Here is a 22,597-nt window from a genome sequence, read left to right as displayed (position 1 = left end):
GTGGAGGGTAGCAAGGACAACATTACTAACTCTAATGTTGGATTAGAAGCTATAGGGGAGGATGAAGAGAAATAGAGTGTTCACTCTTCCCATTCGAAGATAAATGATGGAGAGGAGAAAATGGAGGAGGATACTGGTAAGGAAAATGAGGGTAAAGACCTTGTTGCTAAGGACAATAGCCTAAGTGAAGAGGAAAAAGAGGAGAGGACAGAGAAGTAGGATATCAATATTGATATCCAGATCAATATAGTTACCACTGCTATTGATTCTAAGATTAGGGTTGTTGTTGATGGTAGGGAAGAGTCTCATGAAGCAAAATCATCCTTTCTTTATACTACTAATCTTAAAGTGGAGGCTTCCCTTCAGGGCGATTCTTAGCTTTACAATGAGATTATGGTACTAAAGAAAAAAGTGGGGGTTATGCAGAAAGAGTTGGACTATGAATGTACTATGAGAGCTTAGATGGAAATACAAATTGGAAATATCCCTGAAAAGCTCAAGGAGTACAAGTAGGAGTTCCATTACTTAATTAAGGAAAGTGGACAAAGAATGGAATAGGTTACTTCTAGTTTGTATGCAATGGTGGCCAGTCTAGGCGAGAAGAGCAATGAAGAGATAATGTCTCTAGGTAATGTTGGGATGGTGAGTCCAAGAGGACCTAGTAAGAGAACTAGACAGAGCATGAGGGAAAAGGTCATTGAGGCTCTTGAGGCTCCTGCATTAGCTTTGACTAAAATTATCTAGAGTACTATAGAAGCAGGTAAAGAGGTGGTAAATATCATCAAAGAGTTGTTGTAGGTGTTCATCGTGAGTGTTGGTGTGTTGGTTGATGGTCCATGTGGTTTTACTAGTTTTTCTTTTTGTTTTCCAGCTTGTTTAAAACTCTAGGTTCCAGGACCTTGTAAAACCTGGTCACTTTTATTTGGTTTAAACTTGTGGTTTTAGGTCCTTGTAAAACCTAGGTTTTTTTGTGTTGGTTTTGTCTTTTCATTAGGTTTTAGGTCCTTGTAAAACTTGGTGGTGCTTACTGTTTATCTATAGTTTATAGTAAAGGGTTTCGGGTCCCTTCAAAACTTGTTTTTACCTCAATCTAAAACTATTAAACCATAAGTAATTTATAGATGATGGAAACTAGTGGTTAGTGACAAATTTTCTATAAATTCTAAATATTTTTAAAATAATACTAGAACCAAATTGTATTTTTTTTATCTCCTTTGATAACTATATTTTAATAGTAAACACCATTTTAAAGAGTTATGTGCATGTCATCACACATGACTTTTTTCTACAAGGGATAAAATTTTGATTATTTCTAATTTAAATTTGTAACACCAATATCTAAAGATTGCATTTGGTTTCATAACATTTTGTTGAATACTTTTTTAGTAATTTTTGAAGTTGAACTTTTACAATTTGGACAATGGTGTATGAAATCATATATAACTTGTTCTATATCTATCTAAATTCAATATTGTTTTATCAAAACAAGGCAATCAATACCTACTATGTTTTTTCTTTCTAAACTTTAAATATATTCATTATGTGTAAAAAAAATATATTGATGTTATGTGAAAAACATATGTTTAGAAAATAAACATATAATAGAATCAATACATTTTAAAATTATGGTTGTTTAAAATCTCAATTTGAGGACTACCATCTTGGTTTGTAAAGTTTATTCCATTTATACCTTCAATTTGAACTCTAAAGGCCAATTATTTTTTGAAAGTTGCAAGAAGGGGAAAAAATGCAAAATCAAAGGGTTTGGTCAAATATGGCTTCATTCAAAGGGTTTTTTAAACAAAGGCATGTACCTACGCTTGAACACCCCTTCAAACTAATCTTTGTTTGAATGAACTGTCAAAATTTGCACCAATTTTTTTTATAACCAACGCCTTTGTTCAAACCCATCATATATTGGCAATTTTTTTATCAATAAAAATACACCACACACAAATGAGGGAAGGAGGACTAAATTATTTGTGAGTGAGTCAAAACATTTAACTATCCACAACTTATCACATTTGAAAACTTAAATTCAATGTAAAACAATAACACCATAACACATAACATATTTTTTTCTTAAGGAAAACTCAGTCAAAGGAAAAACTCCAATTGAGAGCAAACCCATAAGATAATGTACTATATAAAACCTTGTTAGAGGTTCAATGGTGAATTTGCATGCATTCAAACACTTTTATGGAGCTTGATTCTCTATTAAAATAAGGGAAACAACCCTAGTTTGACAATAAACCAATTACAACAAGGAATCAACCCAAAGAGTCAACACTAATCTACTGAAATGAAATAATCAAACAAATATGCCAATATAGTTCCTTTGAAACACAACATTAGTATCTACTCACACCTCTTCTCAATCAACTATAATATTTTCTATGTTCCAAGTGTGCATCATATCAATTTCATCAATACACACACCGAAATTTACAAATGAATCCACTCTCTTATACAAGTCTCAAACACTTATTAGGTTAGCTTAATATAAGACCTAATGCCAAAATAAATTACATCAACCAATATGATTCCATAAGAACTGTGTGGAATATATTACAATATCAATTAGCATGCTATCATCCAATAGATAATCATAATAATCCAAACAACACATTTCCTAACTAAGATGACCAAGAAATAAATTCCCTTTCACTATCTATCAAGAAAACAAACTTCCAAATCACCAATCTTCAATAAAATCTACAAATAGACATGAATTTATGTCTTCATGAAGTATCATGAATCATAGACCAATATTTTTCTCCACTGAAACTCAACAAATAGAAAATTGAACCATTGTTTGAAATAGTTCTTAATAAATACTAACAATAAACAATCTTTAGAAGATTAAAAAAATTAACTTCTTTGAATTAGTTCATTAACATGTGTGATGGAAAATTTAGCATGTAGACTCATCAAACAAAATACCATAACATTTATAAGCTCAAGTTCATCAAACTTTGTTTATACCAAATCTCACACTACAGTGATCAAGAACAAGCACACTATCTAATAAGCAAATATGTTGACATCAGTGACAAAACATTAATGGAAAAAATTATAAAAAATAATTCCACTCTCCAAAAATCTAATAATATTCCCAATAACCACAATCTCAATAATCTCCCCCTTTGGCATCGATGTCAACAAATGATGTGAGAAACCTTTAATGCCCAAAGTAATATCTCTTTTCTCTTTACGTGACTCTCTCTCTTCCATGAATATCAACCCCTTCTCTACTTTTATTACTCTATTTTTTATGAAGGGTTATCCCCTTGATACCATAAACATTTAACAAAAATAGTAAAACAATAATAATTTGCACAAATGAAAAAGGACTTCTTCTTATCTTCAAAAGTATGGAATTACATATTTCAAAAACACAACATGGAATCACAAGTGTCAATGGAAACATAGATAATGAAGAAGTGGTAATTCAAATGATGAGAACCTTACTATGTTCTTATGCCATTATATTTTATGCAATTTGTGAGTTAATGACTTTTGATAAAGTTTGCATTGATGAACTAATTGGAAAGCTTCTTGCATTTGAGATGAACAATTATGATAATAGTATTGTACTATCTAAAAATGGAAGAATTTTATTTTGTTAGACCTTTTTAGTGTGGCTTTGGTCTCTCTTTCTTATTTTTACCTTTCTCAAACTTCTAAGTCATCTCTCTTTTTCTTTTTGTGGCATGGCCATTTTGATGTTATTTTATCACACTTTTAGCTATATAGTCTAGTAGTTTTATCATTTATAGAATCTTTCTGCACTTTCTCTAAGACCTCAAGGACCCATTTTCTTGGGATCTCTTAGTTATAGATTAACTTAGGTCAACTTGTACTAGTATAAGTTGACCTAAGTCAACCTATAACCTAGATGAATTAGGTCTTGAGGCCCAAAGTGTCTTAGGTGCATCAATTGTTTAATTTTTCTCATGGGCTGACCCACTTTATGTTTTTACCCCAAAAACTAGTATATAAGGAGGCTTTGAAATTTCATTTTCATCTATAATCATAATCATAAAAGCTACTCACCAAGGGCTTTTAGGAGAACTTGGGTTGATTTTATTATAATGCCCCAAGAGCATGTCCAACTTTTCGTAAACTATTCGGTCATTTTTCTTTTGGTTGGCCTATCCTAATTGTAGAAACAAAGTTATAATTATAGTCATAGTTGTAGATCCACAATTTTTAGAGGAAAAAACATCTTCTCTTGCATATTTCAAGGTAAGTTTTCCATCCTTCCTTTTATCTCTTAGCATAGATCTATTTCCATATCTTAATTGGGTTATTTGCATACATATAACATCTATATCTAGTTTACTCTTGTCATCAAATTCATTGGTTTAATTTACATTCACATTGCACATATCAAATTAATTAACATTTCTTGAGAGAGGACTTTCTTGCCACTTCCTTGATATAATTTGGGTTTAGTATCAACATCCCTTCATCTTACTTGGGTTTTGCTAATATAACTTAGGTTATGTTTTGAAGCTCTTCTCTCTTGTATTGTAAATGTTAGTGTAAAGTGAAATTTTTATATTTACATATCTTATTGTGTGATTCCATTTGTTCACTAAACAAGTATTGCTAAGGTTAAAGCAATTTTCATGGCATCCTTATCATTGGCTCTAGGAAGAAAAGCCAAAGACATAAGAGAGATTGATACATTTTCTAATAAAGAGAAGAAAGAAGATAAGTTTGAAGCCCTACTTGTAAGGAAATTACCTAGAGGTGCCAATAAGTATATAGGTAAACTACCTTTGAAATATTCTTCATGCAATAATATTGGTCACATTGTTAATAGATGATCTAATACTAATCAGAAGTCTTAAAACAAGAAGATTTAAGTACAAAGGAAAGAAGCAATGCTGTGTTGTAGTATATGAAGGAGTGGTTGATGAAGAAATATAGGTTAATGATGAAAAAGAAGCAGTGTTTGTCGATATCAAGGAAGAGACAAGATAAGATGAGAAGGCTCTACTATCACATTTAGATCATAGTAATGATTATGTTATTAATAGTGGATGTTCTGATCACATGCCCAGTGATAGAAGAAAGTTCATCAAGCTTGAAGAGTTTGATGGTGGTGTAATCATATTTGAAAACATAACTCCATGTTTGGTAAAAGGTAAAGTTTTTATCTCTATGAATGGTAAGAGTAGTATTGATGATTTATGTTTTTTTGAATGTTTGAAGCATAATTTTATTAGTGTTGGTTATCTTAATGATAAAAGTTATCACCTAGGTAAGAGCCTACAACATAATGGTGAATTGTGAGCCTTTTAATTGGGAGGTCTTGGGTTCAAACCCACTCAAGATTAACTAATAATTGAAATAATTAATCACAATAAATAATAATAATTAAACTTGTCTTCGGTCTCTTACCAATCCAAAAAAAAAAATTATCACCCAGAGTTTGAGAGAAGTATGTGCAAAAGTATAGGAAGCTTGTGAGATTTGATTGCTACTATAAGAGAGACCAAAGGTAATTTATTCTATTTGAGTACTATAGTTAAAAATTGTTTGGTTGCAAAACTTAAAGATGGTTGGCTATGTCATAGAAGATGTTTTCATGTAAACTTTGATAGCTTGGTTAGGATAAGAAAAACTAATACAACTAGAGAATTTCCTCCATTAATAAAGCTAGACAATTTTAATTTCCAATCAATATCAATTGGGTACATTAACTAGTACTACTTTTAGTAGAAAGTCTTATTCATTTAAAAATGTCTTGGATTTGGTATATATTGACTTTTCTGGTCCTATACAGACTAACAATTAATATTGTTATATATATTTCATGTTTTTTTATTGATGATTACTCTAATGTTGTGGGTAATTTTCTTGAGAGACAAAACAAAATCATTTTTTAATTTCAAAGTGTTTGAGCCTTTGGTAGAGAAAGAAACATGTAAGAGCCTAAAATGTTTAAGATCATACTAAGGAGGAGAATATACTTCTTGGGAGCTTGTTAACTATTGTGATAGGAATAGAATCAAGAGAAAAATGTTTTCTTTGATGAATCTGCAACAAAATGTAATTGTTGAAAGAAGAAATAGAAGAAATGTAGACGTTGCTAGAACAATGTTAATTCAAGGTAGGCTTGTTGGAAATATAAGATAGGCTAGGTTACTGAGAGGGGAGGGATGAATCAGTAACCAATAAAACTTAATCTTGCTTTACCAATTAATCCTTCATATGTATTCTTATCTAATTACGTGCATGAAAAACTAAAAGCATTAAAACATTCATAAAACTTTGACACACAATATGGTAATCTAGAAACCTTCCAAATAGAAAGTAAAATTGGGTAGGGATGATACCCACAAGCTTTAGTACTACAGTATAAAGTTGGCCTATTAAGGCTTACAATGATCACATATGATGATCTACCCTGTTAGGAGCAATAAGGACTACTAGGTCCACCTTGCAAAAGGATTTACAAAAATACAATGACGTATTCACTCGGTAAAGAGATTTACAAAAGACTATTAAGTCTACCTTGTGAAAGGATTTAACTGTTCCACCTGTTAGGATGAACTAGTGGTTGATCTCTAATCTACAACTTTGATTTGTTGAATGAAATTCCTTTGGAGTGTAATGATCACCTTGTTGTGATAGATAAATCTTTGTTGCTCCTTATACGATTTGTAGGCTTCTTACTTCACACTTCTACTTTAGAATATTCTTATATTCATATCATCCTTATTTGGATGTGATACAATAAATTACATATATACCAATCCAATCCAATTTATGATTCATCAAGGTCGGCTACAATACAAGTTTCATCAAAATACACAAAGTTGGCCCAATTGCAGGTACTCAGGTTCTAAAGAAAAAATTGGTGAGGTTTTGACACTTGGCAACCATTGTCAGTGCTTGGCACCATCATGTACTTGATAGACATAGAAGCTCGGCTCATACTAATCACTTCCAAGTAGTCTGAATTCAGTCTACACTAGTGACTCGATGAACACAATGAAACTTGACATATAAACTGAATTACTTGGTTGACACTACATAGCTCGATCAACACTATCACTATGAGCTCAGTATAAATAGAATCACTTGGTTGACACATCCTGGCTTAGTCAACACTAGTTTCACATTACTGATGATGCAAACTTGGTAAACACTAGAGGGCTCGATTTACACTAATAAACTCAGTAAACACTATGAAACTCAGTTTACACCAATAATCGCCAACTTAGTAGATACTGCTCAGTCTGAACTAAATATTGTTCCTGGAACTTGGTAGAAACTATAGAACTCAGTAGAACCTAAATTACTTGGTTAACATTGTAAAACTACAAGATAAGATGGTAGTTGCTAAGCATCCGATTGAGTGTGTGTGTGTCACTAATAAACAAAATTGACTGTAATGTCAACAATCTCCCCCTTTGGCATTAGTGACAAAAATATTTATCAATCAAAACTAAATTCTTGAAAAGTTTAAAACAATCTTTAGTTTCCATCCTGTGTCTTCAACTTGCTAACATACTCTATTTTTGAGATTTTTCAAAATTGCTTTTGTAAGAGATGTTTATTTGAATATTTGTACATGTATATGTATTATATTATGATGCTCCCCCATACATATATACATTATATGTTATATACACATATCTCATGTCTTTATATTATATCTTCTCATCTTCTCCCCTTTTATTGCATCATCACATATTCTCCTTTTAACATATTCTCCCCCTTTTTGACATAAATTCCAAAGGTGTATGCTACATGTTTATGCCAAAATGTGATAAGAAATTAGAATGTACCTTTAAAATCAATGACATTTTCTTGTCCCAATTTTCTTGCAACACCTTGCTTGCATGCAATGCAATCTGAACTTTTGTTGATAACTCCATCATGTGATCTGCTATGGAGAAGTTGTTGTCATGGATGAGAGCTTTGGCATGTGCAATGTATTTTTGCAATGCATCCATGCTTGAAAGAATCATGCCGTGTATGTCTACAAGCATGACCCTTATCCTCGCTTCTTCCCTTAGCAATTTTGCTTGCATATTAGTCAAAAATTTGATCTTTGTGTAATGAGTAGAACTGTAGCTCAGGTCAAGTGACAACTGGTGTGCACTTGTCTTTAGGTCTTCATTTATCTTAGAGAGTTTATCTTTGATTTCCTAAGTAAAGATAGATGTGTCACATAATTTACTCAATAGAGAAGTGATATTGTTGGCTGAGGTTTCTAATGAGCTAAGAATAGTAGACAAGTCTACTTGGTATAGTGCAATCTTCTGTGCAACTAGCTCCAATACTTTGTTTTCAAATTTCTTCTCTGCTCTTTGCAAAAAAATTTCTTGCCCATTCGGATCTTCATTAAATTTTTGAACAACTTCTGCTAATTGAGACAAAATAGGCTAAGAAGTATCAACCTCAATGCTGAGTGCATCTGCAAGAATATTCTTTGCATCTTCTAGCACTTGATTTTCTCTATTTCTCTCCTCTCTAAGCCTTTATTGCTTAGCTTTCTTCTACAAAAGCTCACCTACTATATGCATTTGATCATGATTTAGAGTAGAGATATCCCAATTCGGTATAACTATATCATCATCAAGATCAATGTCTTCTTTATCTTTGCCTTTGCTAGAAACCTTAGTACTCAGTTGAAGCTTCCTCTCAACTGTCTTTGTGTTGGCTACTTGTATACTGGGAATAATAGCAATAGTGGAAATAGAAGGACTAGCAAGAAAAGTGGAAATTGTAAATTTTGTTGAAATACCTTGTTGCCAAGTAACCAAATCTGATGGAGGAAGTACTAATTGCTCAGTAGATGAAATGATGATCCTTCCAGTCAATGAAGTACTTAGCTGAACAGGTGCAAAGATTGATTGAGTGCTTGGATTTGCAGTGTTTGTCACAACCAACTTGGTAGAAGCTTTCTCTGAGCTTGATGGCTTTAAAGCTTTGCTCAAAGAGTGAGGAAATGAGGCCATAACCATTGTTCCAATCTTCTCAAGGTCATTTTCCTCAATCTAAATCTCAGGGAGATTCTCCTTGGTGGCTTCCTATTCTTGCTCCTCATCATCTTTATTATCATCATTTGTTTCTTCATCATCATCATTGTCCTCTTCTTCCTTTTCATCTTCATCCTCATCTTTATCATTGGAATGAACAACAAAATCACTCTTCTAATGAAGATTGTAGATATTTTTCCATCTATTAGTGGCATTCCTCACCACATGTTCAATGCCATTGATTAGTATTAAGCAAGTGTTAAATTTTAAGTGAGTTTTTCTTCATTCTGCTTCATGGACTCTTTTATTTCTTTGTCATTAAGACTCTGCATGAGTTGCCTTAGAGTTTGCTCATATATATCTTTTGTAATTTTCTTGGCATGTTCCCATCTTGGCTTGATTCTTTTCATCAATTCATTGGGAATTTTCTGTGCAAGTTGGTTAGGTGAATATTTCTATTTGCCTAGCTTAGACATAATCATGTTTTCAACTTACTTCTTCTCCTCTACATTTTTGTTCTCGTATCTTAATGATTTAAAATTTTCCATGCCAGCTGCAAAATCAATCTCTTTCAATTTCTCTTGAAATTTAGGTGGAGGTTGTTTGAAAATAGCATCCTCTATTTCTTCACCTAATTTCAATTTCTTTCTAGATGTTCTTCTTGTGAATATTGCAGTAGATGACTTGGTAGGTTTGGTTATAATAACCTTACCTTTCTTCTTGATTGGTTCTTCTTCTTTTGATTTTGCTTCATTTGCCTTATCTTTTGCATCATCTTCTATCACATCATCTCCTTTACTTTTTGTCAATAGGAGAGTAGAACTAGTTTGTCTCAATTTTGCTATCCTCTTCTTTCCTTTGCTAACAACCTAAGGAAGCTTTATTTCTAGTTCAATTATGGATTTGGCTTCATCATATGTACTGAAAAATGTGGCCTTGGGATCCACAAGTTCATTCAACAATGCCTCAATGATGTCCCTGGTGTCATCAATGTTAACTTCATAGCCTAGAGGCTTGACCCACACCACTCTAGGTTTGACTGCTTGTACGTATACCTTGTCATTGTCTACTATAAAACAAATGTCATCCTTGTAATCTTGTACAAGTTTTTTTAGAATTATGAATCTATTATTCATCTTATCTTTGAATGAATCAAAATAATTATCCATGACACTAACATAGTTTTCACCCATCTCTGTTATATACTCATTGATCTGATATAGTATAGGCACATCTTTTCTCCATACAGTTGTGCCTTTTGAAGGGAAAAACTTTTGCACATAGAAGAATAAATAGGTTAAAAGTGAACCAAACTTACATAGGTTATTCTTCAAAGTTCTAATGCTCTCCATGTTCTTGTTGAATTGGTTCAACATTAGCTTGACAAGGTCGAAGGACATGTTGTTCTTTACCACCTTGAGAGTGAGATCTTCTACCTCACATGATATGTTGTTAAGACAAATGAAGCTATATATTTTATGTGCTACAACATGAATTCCAAACTTCAGCTCCATGTTAGTTACACAATTGATCTTCATACCTCTTTCATCCCATTCAACAAGAGTTTTTTTTTCTAGTTCTACTCGATTTAGGTTTTTGGTAGTCTTTGCCTTGGTCAACATTGAGAGCCTTATGATTCAATGAATCATTTTCTTCATTATGAGAATAGGTTGCTCCAATCATAGTTGCTGGTTGTGTACATGGTTAAGGATAAACCTTATCCATTTTATCTGAAAGTCTCATGGCATTTATGGAATGTGGGTTACACCCTTGGCCTCCAAGTGTTGATGCTTGGGTTTCAATGCACCATTCACACACAAATTTTCTAGAGTTTCATCCATTTCTAGGGTTCCAATTTCTTGAATTGAACAAACAAAATGCAAGCAAATATCATTAACTAGTAGTACCTTTGGTGGAATCTATGACTGAGCTCTAGTTGGATCAAGCGTTTCCACAATTGTTGGACTTAACTTGAAGTCTAGTGCTTTCCACTCAACTCCTCGAACCAACATCTAGGACCCTTTCTTGGCTTTGCTACTGGAGGATGCCATTGCTCGGTAGGGTTTACGAAAACATAGAAAACCTCAACAATAATTCACACAAATCACTTGGATGCATAGAAGTCACTCTTTGCATATAGCTCTTTGAAAATTCACAATAACAAATGAATTTGATTTCATCCTTTTTAACAAATTTCACTTTCCAATTGCCATAAATGCTTGGCATGTTTGATTGCTTGGTGACAAATTGTCTTCCACTTGGTTTGATCTAATTGTTCAGTAGAGTCATTCATGACTCAGTGTCCACACAATGAATTAGTTACACCCGACCTTGCTTGGTAGGATCTTGCAACCTGAACTAGCTCAGTAAGGTCTAGAATTTCCTTAGACACTCGGTGATCCCTTTGCATCTTGAATGTTGATATGGATATTTCCTTCTAATTGACTAGGACTAATGTAAGATGTCTACTTCAGAATCTTAGTTCTAGTTATCCTCATGGGAGATCAAGTAGAAATGTTTGAGTCACCCAATTCTTGTGTGACATGTACTTTATTGATCAGACTTGCATTCTCAGAAGATTTTGGAATCCATTGCTGTCTCATCTACTTTTCGATGTTGTTAGCCTTGGTTTTCTTTTCATCTTCAATTCTTTCAATGTTTACATAGTTCTTGGCAAGGTGTCCAAGTTCTGTACAAATAAAACATCTTCTAGTGGTGTCTCTTGTTCTCATGTGATGTTTCACATAGTTGATTCCAATATGTCTAAATTCTCCATAGTAATGACATATGCACCATGTGTTGTAGTCCCAACCAAATATAGCTTTTACAATTTGTTCTACTGGGTTCAATAGCTTGGTTTTACATTCAGAAGATTTGTGCCCATGCCTTTTGCATTTGTGACATTTGCCTTCAAATTTAGGTTTCTCTTTGCATTCATTAGCTCTATGACCATGCTGATTGCAATTGTAGCATTTTCTATTGAATTTAGCTTTGCCATTACTCTAACATTTGTTTGATGTGTGACCTAGCTTACCATAGTAATTGCAAGAAGGTCTTTGATTCTTTTGAGTTCCTTGCTTGGATGATTCACCTTCTTTTGTATATCCAATTGTCGATTCACCTTTCGAGTTGTATTGGATTTGCTCATTTAATTGATCCATATCTATTTGAGATTTCATCATCCTCTCATTGGTTTGCTTTTCAATGTTTAGATCATTCTGCAATCTTTCATTCTCTGATCTTAGATTCATGATTTCTTCATTTGCATTAGTTTGATGATCAATGAAGTCTGCATGTTGAAGGGATAGATGTTTAATTTCATTGTTCTCTCCTTCTATCTCTTCTTTTATCTTGTTTTTCTCTTCCATGACTTCACACAATCTTACTGACTAAATTTCTTGTTCTCTTTTCAACTTTCTTACTTCTTCTTGAAGTGTACCATTCTTTTCTAATAGTTCTCTGATTGCTTCATTAGCTTCATCTAAATTACTTTCTAAATGGATATCTTCAATTCTTTCTTCAGTGTAGAGTTTTTCATTCATTTGTATTGCAAGATCTTTTCTTCTTTTTAGGGATTGAGAGAGTTGCTCCTTTGCTTTCTTAAGTTTTCCAATAGCCAATTCTAAATCTAACTTTTCATTGTCAATAGCCTTATCAAGTATGAATACCTCCATTGCCTCTAATCTTTGCTCAACCTGTTAAACTTCTTTGAAAACCACAATGCTTTGATACCAATTGTTGGAAATAGAAGATAGGCTAGGTTACTGAGAGGAGAGGGGTGAATCAATAACCAATAAAACTTAATCTTGCTTTACCAATCCTTCATATGTATTTTGATCTAATTGCATGCATGAAAAATTGAAAGCATTAAAACATTCATAACAATTTGACACATAATATGGTAACCTAGAAACCTTCCAAATAGAAAGTAAAACTAGGGTGGGGATGATACCATAAGCTTTAGTATTGCAGTATAAATTTGGCCTATTAAGGCTTACAATGATCAATTTTGATGATCTACCCTGTTAGGAGCAATAAGGACTGCTAAGTCCACCTTGCAAAAGGATTTACAAACATACAGTAAAATATGCACTTAATAAAGAGATTTACAAAAGACTATTAAGTCTACCTTGTGAAAGGATTTAACTTTTCCACATATTAGGATGAACTAGTGGCTAATCTCTGATCTACAACTTCAATTTGCTAAATGAGATTCCTTTGGAGTGTAATGATCACCTTGCTATGATAGATAAATCTTTGCTGCTCCTTATACTGCTTGTAGCCTTCTTACTTCGTGCTTTTGTTTCAGAATCTTCTTATATTCATATTATCCTTATTTAGATGTGATACAATACATTACATACCAATCCAATTCAATTTGCAATTCATCAAGGTTAGCTACAATACAAGTTTCACCAAAATACACAAAGTCGGCCCAACTGCAAATACTCGGGTTCTAAAGATAAACTCGATGAGGTTTTGACACTCGACAACCATTGTCAATGCTCAACATCATCATGCACTTAGTAGAAATATAAGTCCAACTCATACTAATCACTTCCAAGTAGTTTGAACATGGTCTACACTAGTGACTCAGTAAACATTGCAAAACTCAACATATAAACTGAATCATTTGGTTGACACTGCATAGCTTGGTCAACACTATCACTATGAGCTCGGTATAAACTAAATCACTTGGTTGACACATCCTAGCTCAGTCAACACTAGATTCACATTACTAATGCTGCAAACTCCGTAAACACTGAAGGGCTTGGTTTACACTAATAAACTTAGTAAACACTATGAAACTTGGTTTACATTGATAATCACCAACTTGGTAGATATTGCTTCGTGTGAACTAAATATTGTTCCTAGAACTCAGTAGCAAATGTAGAGCTTGGTAGAGCCTGAATTACTTGGTTAACATTGTAAACTACAAGATAAGCTCGGTAGTTGCTAACCATTTCATTAAGAGTGTGTGTGTCACTAATAAACAAACTTGACTATAATGTCAACAAGGCTAGGGGTCATTCCCCTACCAAGATAGAAGTAAGATACTCTAGTTGCATCAATCCAATACATTCATTAGATATTATAAAATAGATTGATTCAAATGGACCACTTCTTAGGGGGGTAATTAGAAGTAAAATAGCTAGAGTGAAATCTTTAACAGATAGGTGACTAATTTTGAGTGACACCTTTGACATTGTTGTCAAAGGGTGAGAAGTATAAGAAGACAAAAGAATGAGAGGTATAAGAAGATAAAAGGGGGAGAACTACAAGGAGGAGAATTGAAAGGATGAATCATCTCAAGGGTGAGCAACTTGATGGTGTATGATAGTTAATGTTGCCAAGTTTGTAGTTTAGTGTTTAGTGTTGCTATAAATGTCAAAAAGGGAGATTATTGGCATATCTAATGCATATTGTATTGGAGAGTTGTTTCAATGCATGTTTGATGGTTAATTGACTAGTTATTACATTTTCATTGATGTCAACTTGAAGGTTGTAAGTTAATTATTTACTAAGAGCATTGTTATAGTATAAGTAGAGTGGAAATCAACTTGAAAAATGGTTGTGCAGTAGAAACTAAGGTGTGTGGTAGCTATGGATGACTAAGGGATATCTCATGATCCATTGTCTACCATCACACAAGCTAAACAATTTCATCAAAATTTATGATGGATTTAAGTGTGATAAAGCAACTAGGTTGAATAATTAGTAAACAAACAATGAATAATTTGATTGGTCTATCAAATCTATGATCTAGATGTATAATTTAGGATTTTGATCTATGTTTGGTTATGTGGTTAGTGTTACAATCACATGTGATTTGATTTATAGGAAGTATTGGGTTGATTAAAGTATGTTTAGGAGATAATGCAAGAACACTTCGAATAGTTTGTGTTTTACCCTCAACTAGTAGTGTCTGGGGATGACTCTGATAGATCTTTTGCAATGTAAATTTGGGTGGAGCGAAAATGATATGACATAAATGGGTTATGATGAATTGGTCATACATTGGTTGTTATGATTGAATTTCTTGAAGTTATGTATGTTCATTGGAAAAAGTCCAAAAGGGCCAGATGTTCTTTGTTGAATCAGTGTTTCATTCAAATTGGTGATCATGTGGTCTTTGCAAAGGTTGGTTTAGGGTTTGGTATTATGTTTTGGTAAAACTAAGATAAAATTCAAGTATAATACATTTTAGTTAAGGTATTGGTTGCCATAGAGTTTAAAGTGTGTATTTATATTACATAATATTACAATAATAAGTGTATAAATTGTGAATAGTGTGTAAAATCAAGACAATAGTTGAATTCCTTCAAACTGAGGAAGATGCTAAGATGATATATATATATATATATATATATATATATATATATATATATATATATATAAGCAATTGAGAAGTGTTATACCCTAATCAATCTCCTTGTTGAATCCTAACAGGTTCTCAAGTTTAAATCCTTTGACTAGGTCACCCTTAATAGGATAAGAAAGATACTAATAGGTCTAAAGATTAAATGTCTTAATTGGGTGACTAATTAGCTTGAGTTAGAAATTTTTAAATAAAGTTACTCCTAACAAGATAAATATCCTAATAGGGCTAGATGAATATCCCTTAATTAGGTGACTCCTAATAAAGTCTATTCCTAAGAGGGTGAAGCCTTTAATTGGGCACATTTTAGAAGAGTGAAAATATTTGTTGTTACTAATTCCCATAGTGATTTTCTGCTTTGACCAAGGGTTTCCAAGTGAAAAATATTGGTGTCTTTATGTTACTTTTATTGATGTTTTTCTAAGATATCTTACTTGTAGTTCCACAAGTTTATATTGGATGCATGTGGTGAATGTTTAAGTGACTAATTATATCTATTTTGGTTGGTCTTTATTTGATAAGTTGATTAATTTTTTGAATTTGGAAAATTATTGATTCTCCCCTCCCGCCCCTCCCCTCTCAATAATCTTTAACCTTGAGTAAATTAACACACTCTTTAAAAAAAAATTAGAGTAGTTAGTTATATATCATTTATATTTACATAACTGTCAAATTACTCTTTTTAAAAAAGATTTAGAGTGGTTAGGTCTATTTCATCTATATTTACATAGAACTGTTAAATTAGTATAATTCATTTATGTAAATTTCATCTTTAACACAATGCATACTTGAGCTAGTAATTATTAATTAGTTAATTATATGGTTAACATAGTGAATGTTAGTAGTTCCTTTTGAATTAGATTGTAGTATAAATTAATCTATTCACATGACACTACAATCACAAAAAAAGAAAGTTGTGTGAATAGGAACTAGTGTAGAATGGTTTAGATGTAATTTCTTTCCATTTCAACTCTATATTTTCACCAGATGTTGGATCAAATTTGTTGTATATATAGTGTATGTTCCATCCAAGAAGATACATCCCTAGTTAACAATTTAATGAGATTTTATTAGGTTGAAAAGTTACTCAATGAAAAACAAGTTGCTTCATTAAGAGAGTGTATTGAGTTATCTACACCTACTAATAATCTTTTATAAAAAAACCAACCAAAGGTCATCGAAAGAGAGAAGCAAGTTGCATACCATTGAATTGAAATTGACTGATAATTATGGTGTTCTTATTATATCCCAATGTAGCATGTGACATCAATCTAGATGGATATTGGTCATGCACCAAAGGTTTAACAATTTTTTTATTGTGTTGTGTTCTTATCAAATTGACTGCTTATAATGGTGCTTTCATTATATCTCAATGTACCATGTGACATCATTCCAAATGGGTATTGTTGGTGCACCAAAGATGAACACATTTTTTACTGTCTTGTATTCTCATCCCTTCAATAGGTTTCCACCCTATCTAATATGAGTACAACTGCCAAACCTTACATAGTTGGAGTGTAGAGGCCTTGCACTCCTTTCATCTCCTTGTGTAACAAAATAAAACCAAAGTCATATCACATAGATGGCCGAAAATCTCACAAAGCATGATTTTATGGCGCCCCTAATAGTGAAAAATAATTTTTATCCTTTTCTAAATGGGAGATTTCCCCTTTATGAAGTGTTTATCTACCATTTAAAAGAAAAGTTTCTTGAAATGAAAATGAGATGATTACAAATGCATACCTTAAAACAATGGATAGTAAACTTTACATAATGTTTTTATTAGATAAACAGGTTTTATAGGGATCCTGAAATTCGAGAGTTAATACAAATCAGGCTAAAAATAAGCATTAGAAGCCTAGCCACAAAAGAAACAAGTCTAAAGTTTGAAGTAGCACAAGGCCTAGCCAAATAAACAAAGGCCAAAGAAAAGGCCAAACCAAAAAGACAAAACAGAACAACCAAAAGCCAGAACGAAAAGCCAGCAAAAAAGGAAAATAACAAGAACTACTCCTCTATCTTTCTTTCCAGCTCCTCCATGACCTGAGCAGCCTCCTTAGCCATCTTGTTCTCCTTGGCCTCCTGCTAGTGAGTCCTGAGATCTTCCTGGTCCAGAGTAGAAAATGTGATATCAGTGGTATTGTCTTCATCAAGTCTAGCTTTACCCCTGTCTTTTCCTTCCACATACCCCTGCATGCCTCTATCTTTAAGCCACTCAGTTAAAGATAAAATGTTGTTATTGATCGAGTTGAGTAGTGAGATCATCTGGCTCGATAGATTGTGATTATAATTTTCCAGATTGTGGATCCTCCTTTCCGCCAGGCTATGCCTATCATCATAATCCGTCCCTTTCTCCAAGCCCTTAAGATTCCTGGCTCCTTCCATTTGAACCACCTTCTCCTCAACCTCCTCTAGCTTGTGAAAAAGCCACTTGATTGACCTGAAATTATCAACCATGCTATTGCGAGAATTGTTCAAGAGGTTCATCCCCATTTCTGTTGGGTGATGCGACGCGCTCCCCTGCCCACAGGTGGTTAATTATGTGGTGTTCCATGTTCACTAACAGTCATGGCTTTTGGTGCAACGGCAAATGGGCCCAACAATTGGTATCAGAGCCTGGTTTTGGCTTGGTCATGGGTTCAAATCTCCTCGGTGCCTTCCCGACCCGCATAAGCACTTGGTATGCGCATCGAGGGGGAGATTGTTGGGTGATGCGACGCGCTCCCCTGCCCACAGGTGGTTAATTATGTGGTGTTCCATGTTCACTAACAGTCATGGATTTTGGTGCAACGGCAAATGGGCCCAACAATTTCCTTGGCATTATTAGAGATAGCCACTATCGCAGGGTTAATGAGCTCTTCAAGACACGGTTCCTCTTGATTGTCCACCATGATCTGGGGGTTCATCACTTCCCTAAAAATACTCATTTTTGAGGTCCTCACATCAAAATTTCTCCATGCTTTCCTCCTATCTTTGGCTAGCACCTCCCCACTCTCAGCTCCAAAACTATCCTGAGTCTGCACCTCTGGATGAGCCTAGGGATGGATAGGGGAGAGAGGGATCGGGGAAGAGTCCAGGTCCTACTGCAATCTCTCATCCTTCGTGCCCACCCTCTTGCATTTCTTCCCACTCTGGGAATCCATTTTTTCCTCCTACCTTTCCTTTTCCTCATCTTCAGACTCCATCGCCTCCTCTTCATCACAGGTGTCCTGTTCCTCCTTCTCAGTCTTCTTCTGACCATGATCTCTAGGGCTAATTCTTCTAGGGATGATGGGGGAGGGAGATTTCTCAACATTTGGCGAAGCTTTTTTACCCGTGGAGGTAAGCCCTCCTTCCTCAAAACTAATGCTCTAAATATCATTTGAGTTAGAGGAATAGCTAGAGCTATTGATTTCCTCATTCCTAGCCTGCGACAAGATGTTACTAATCATCTGAGCCTTGAAGTGCTCATAGATGAGCAGTAACAACCCCTCATGTAGAGCAGGGTTTGCAGCGGGTTTCTTTTTGAAGCTTGACACCGCCTTACTCATAGAATTCAACAAATAGAAAGTGAAAGAAACTTTGCTATCATGACAAAAATGGTTCAGAAGAACAAAATGGTGGGTGCGAACACGATCAAACCTAGGGTCAAGAGTAATGTACTCAATGAAAACACGTAGAACATACCTCCAAATCTTCGTTATAGACTCCGGATCATAAAACCTATCACTTTTTTTTAGGGCATTCAACTCCTTAGGATTGTCGGCAAAGTCCTTCACAACACTAGCCAAAAGCTTTTTATCCCTAAAGAACTTAAAGCCCACCATTGGAATCTCCGTCACAGCCGAGATCACCTCCTCCATAATTAGAAAAGCTATCCCATTGACCTTGACTCTACCATCCTTCCACGAATTGACCATGTTGTCAGTCACATTTTGGTTGTAGCCATGCAACTTCGTGATATACCTTGAAATCCTGCCCTGAACCAGCTGCTCCCAAACTTTCTCCCTGCTTCTCCATTTCTCCATTTTTCCTACCGCTTCTTTTCTGCACCTTTCTCCCACCATTTTGGTACTTTTCTCTCCCACAATTCTAATACACACAGCTCTTTGAAACCTCACCACCTGATAGGGTTCTCTGTGTTTTTGAGGGCAGTTGAAGAAATAGTTCTTGTCTTTGCTCAAATTACGAATGCAACAAAAGACCCATGAAGCGTGTCAAATAAAATGTAATAATTCCCACTTCTTGCATTTACCAATGCAACCTTTATAAGTAATATTTGCCAAAAAACTCTTTCTCGATTGCCAAGTCAGTTTTTGGTCGGATTGGACACCATTATTAGCAAACCAATCTGCCATCGAGTTAGCTTCCCGAAAAACATGAGTGACATGGATTCTTTCAAATTTAGAAAGAGTCTCACGTGTCTCATTAATAAGTTTAGCAATCGACCAAGAATAATGAAATTTTCCATTTAAACTTTTAATGATATTATTTGAGTCCCCTTCAAGCCATAAATTGGTAACTCCAACTTCAACAGCCAGTTTCACCACATGATAGGCTGTACTTGCTTCCCAAGGTGCCAAGATTTCCCTTCGAGGCCCCGTCAAAATTGGCTTTATGCCATCCTTCTGGGGGGAAAAGCCACTTGGCTTCCTGTCTTTTTAACAGTCTTTCTTTTTCCTTCTCCATTTTCCTACCGCCCTTTTCGATATCTCCCCCCTTCCTTACTAGGTAGTTTTCCTTTATATTTTTGTTAATCTTTTTCCCGAGGACAATGGAAGGTTCCTCTCTATCTCTGAAGATTCTATTGTTTCTCTTCTTCCATATGCTCCAACAGAAGTGAGGTAAGATCCAAGTACCTAAATCCTACAAAATAGGGGAATAGAACAAGGATTTCCATTGGCATACATAATGTTATTATACAATAAATAACCATGTATAAGAATCTAATACAAAATTCAAGGTCACATACTTAAGTTGAAATATGAGTTTGATTTTGTCTAAAATAGGTAACCTGTTTACATATTGAATTAGAAGGAATCTAGATAGAATGATGGTGTAGCAAAATGTTAGAATAAATATTGGCTTAGTAAATGTATGAAAGTTACTCAATTAGATAGTAATATAATACCTAAAAGCATTTATTGAGGTAAGAAATAGAGAATAACAATAAGAACATCAAAGCAACCACAAAACAATTACAAGATAAAACTTGCCAACTATGATGGTACAAACTTGAAATGAAAAGAATAATAATAATAATAAAACTAAGGATGCATCCCATTCACATCATCTCCATTATTCAAATTGCTCCTTAGATTTTAACTCATCACAAAGGTCAATAAATTGATGACAATACGATGATTCAAATTAGTTTAGAAGATAGTGGGTAGTCTAAAAATGATAATTTAGTTTTGAAATTTATAGAGGATCCAATTTGGATAGAAACTAGGAATGATTATGATTTCGAGTAATGGCCATATGAGATTATACGAAAGGAAATTTTAAGTGGAGAGAGAAATGAAGGAAATAAGTGAGGGTGGGAGGACATAAAGATAATTAGTGGGGATCTCAATTTGGAGCTTATTCCTAAGTATGAAATTGGAATTGGAGAAGGAAAGGAGTTAAATTATTTAAGAGATGGGATAGTTGAGTGGATAGGGGAATTTGGTAAGTGGATTCAAGAGTGATGTGAAAAACGAGCCAAGTTAGGGAGTTAAGTAGGGCCATAAATAAAATTTATTAATTTCACCCACGTACCTGAGAGTAACTAAATAAATTAAGATTTATTTAATTAGGAATTTTATGAAAAAGGTGATAAAATGATTACATAATGTGTGAAGAATAATTAACATAGGTAAAAGACCAAGAGGCCCAAATTTGGAAAAATAATAAAATATATCCATCTTAGTTAGTTACCAAAGATTATAGATGGATGATTATCTTTGGTTAAACCTTAATACTTTTATTAACTTAATCACTTGACACTAGATTTTAACTTCCATATTTGCAGTTTTGTTCTATAGACTTCCTTTTCAAAGTACCTACAAATTAGATTAAACCAAGATCAAGTCATTAGAAACATGATAAAAGTACTATAAATACAAAGAAGTAAATTTCATACTTAGAGTCAAAATGTACTTTAGAATATTCATTTACCTCATTATATAAATGACTTCTTAACAATATTTTTTCAACATAAAAGAAATTCAATACATTCCCACATTTTCATAATGAAGCTAATTTCTAAAATATTATCTCTTATTCATTATTTCTTACTGTACATAAAAGGTTGATTTACAACTTATTGAGAAAGGGAATTAGAATCAGAATAAAAAATTTCATCGTATGGATTGTTTGGTTTAATGAAAATTAGTTTTTAGACACTACATTTGATTTAAGTTTACTTTGGTCTATATGAAAGTACATTTATTTAATTCTAGTCATATTTGACCCAAATAAATTAGTTCAAATTTTAACCTTGATACTTTTTAGGAGCAAAAAAATAAATTGACTTTTGATACTCCTATTACCTTACCTTATTAGTATCTCTTCTCCATCTGCTCATTTATTAGGAACGTTATCTGCTTCTGTATTACCTTCTTAATTATTACCTCTTCAAATTTATCAACTATTGCTAAGGTATACTTAAGCTTAGAATTTAGGATTGAATTGGAGGTTTCCCTTTTCTTAATGCAATTAAAATAATTTTTGAATCTCCTTCTATAATTAATTTTTTAATTCCTATTTCTCGACATAAATTTAATCCTTCTATCAAGGCTTCTAATTCAGTTAAATTGTTAGACATTCTTCCTAAGGATTTAGTGTGTTTAATTAGACATGATCCATTATTTGAATAGATTATACATCCTAAACTTGCTATTCCTAGATTACCCCTAAAGGCCCCACCAAAATTTAATTTTGACCATCTTACAAGAGGGGGATCCCATTTACATTCTTTCTTATCAGTCTTGTTAGTTTTAGTATAAAGCATTGGTGGATTAATTAGATTAAACCAATTTATTCACATTTCTACATCCCAATCTCAAAAGGATCCTTCCTCCTTATATAAATTTCTAAGATTATTATTGGCTACCTCAGTAGCACATGCCTCTACTTTATTATAAAAGGAAGTTAGATCCATCTTTAAATTACTAAAGATTCTCCTATTCCTTTCTTTTCATATTTCCCATAGAAGAATAGATGAGGATATTTTCCATTAATTATTGTAAAC

Source organism: Cupressus sempervirens, chromosome 7, assembly GCF_028749045.1.
Source record: "Cupressus sempervirens isolate cs-2001-9-10 chromosome 7, ASM2874904v1, whole genome shotgun sequence".
NCBI lineage: Eukaryota > Viridiplantae > Streptophyta > Pinopsida > Cupressales > Cupressaceae > Cupressus > Cupressus sempervirens.
Note: the sequence above shows the minus strand (reverse complement) of the source record.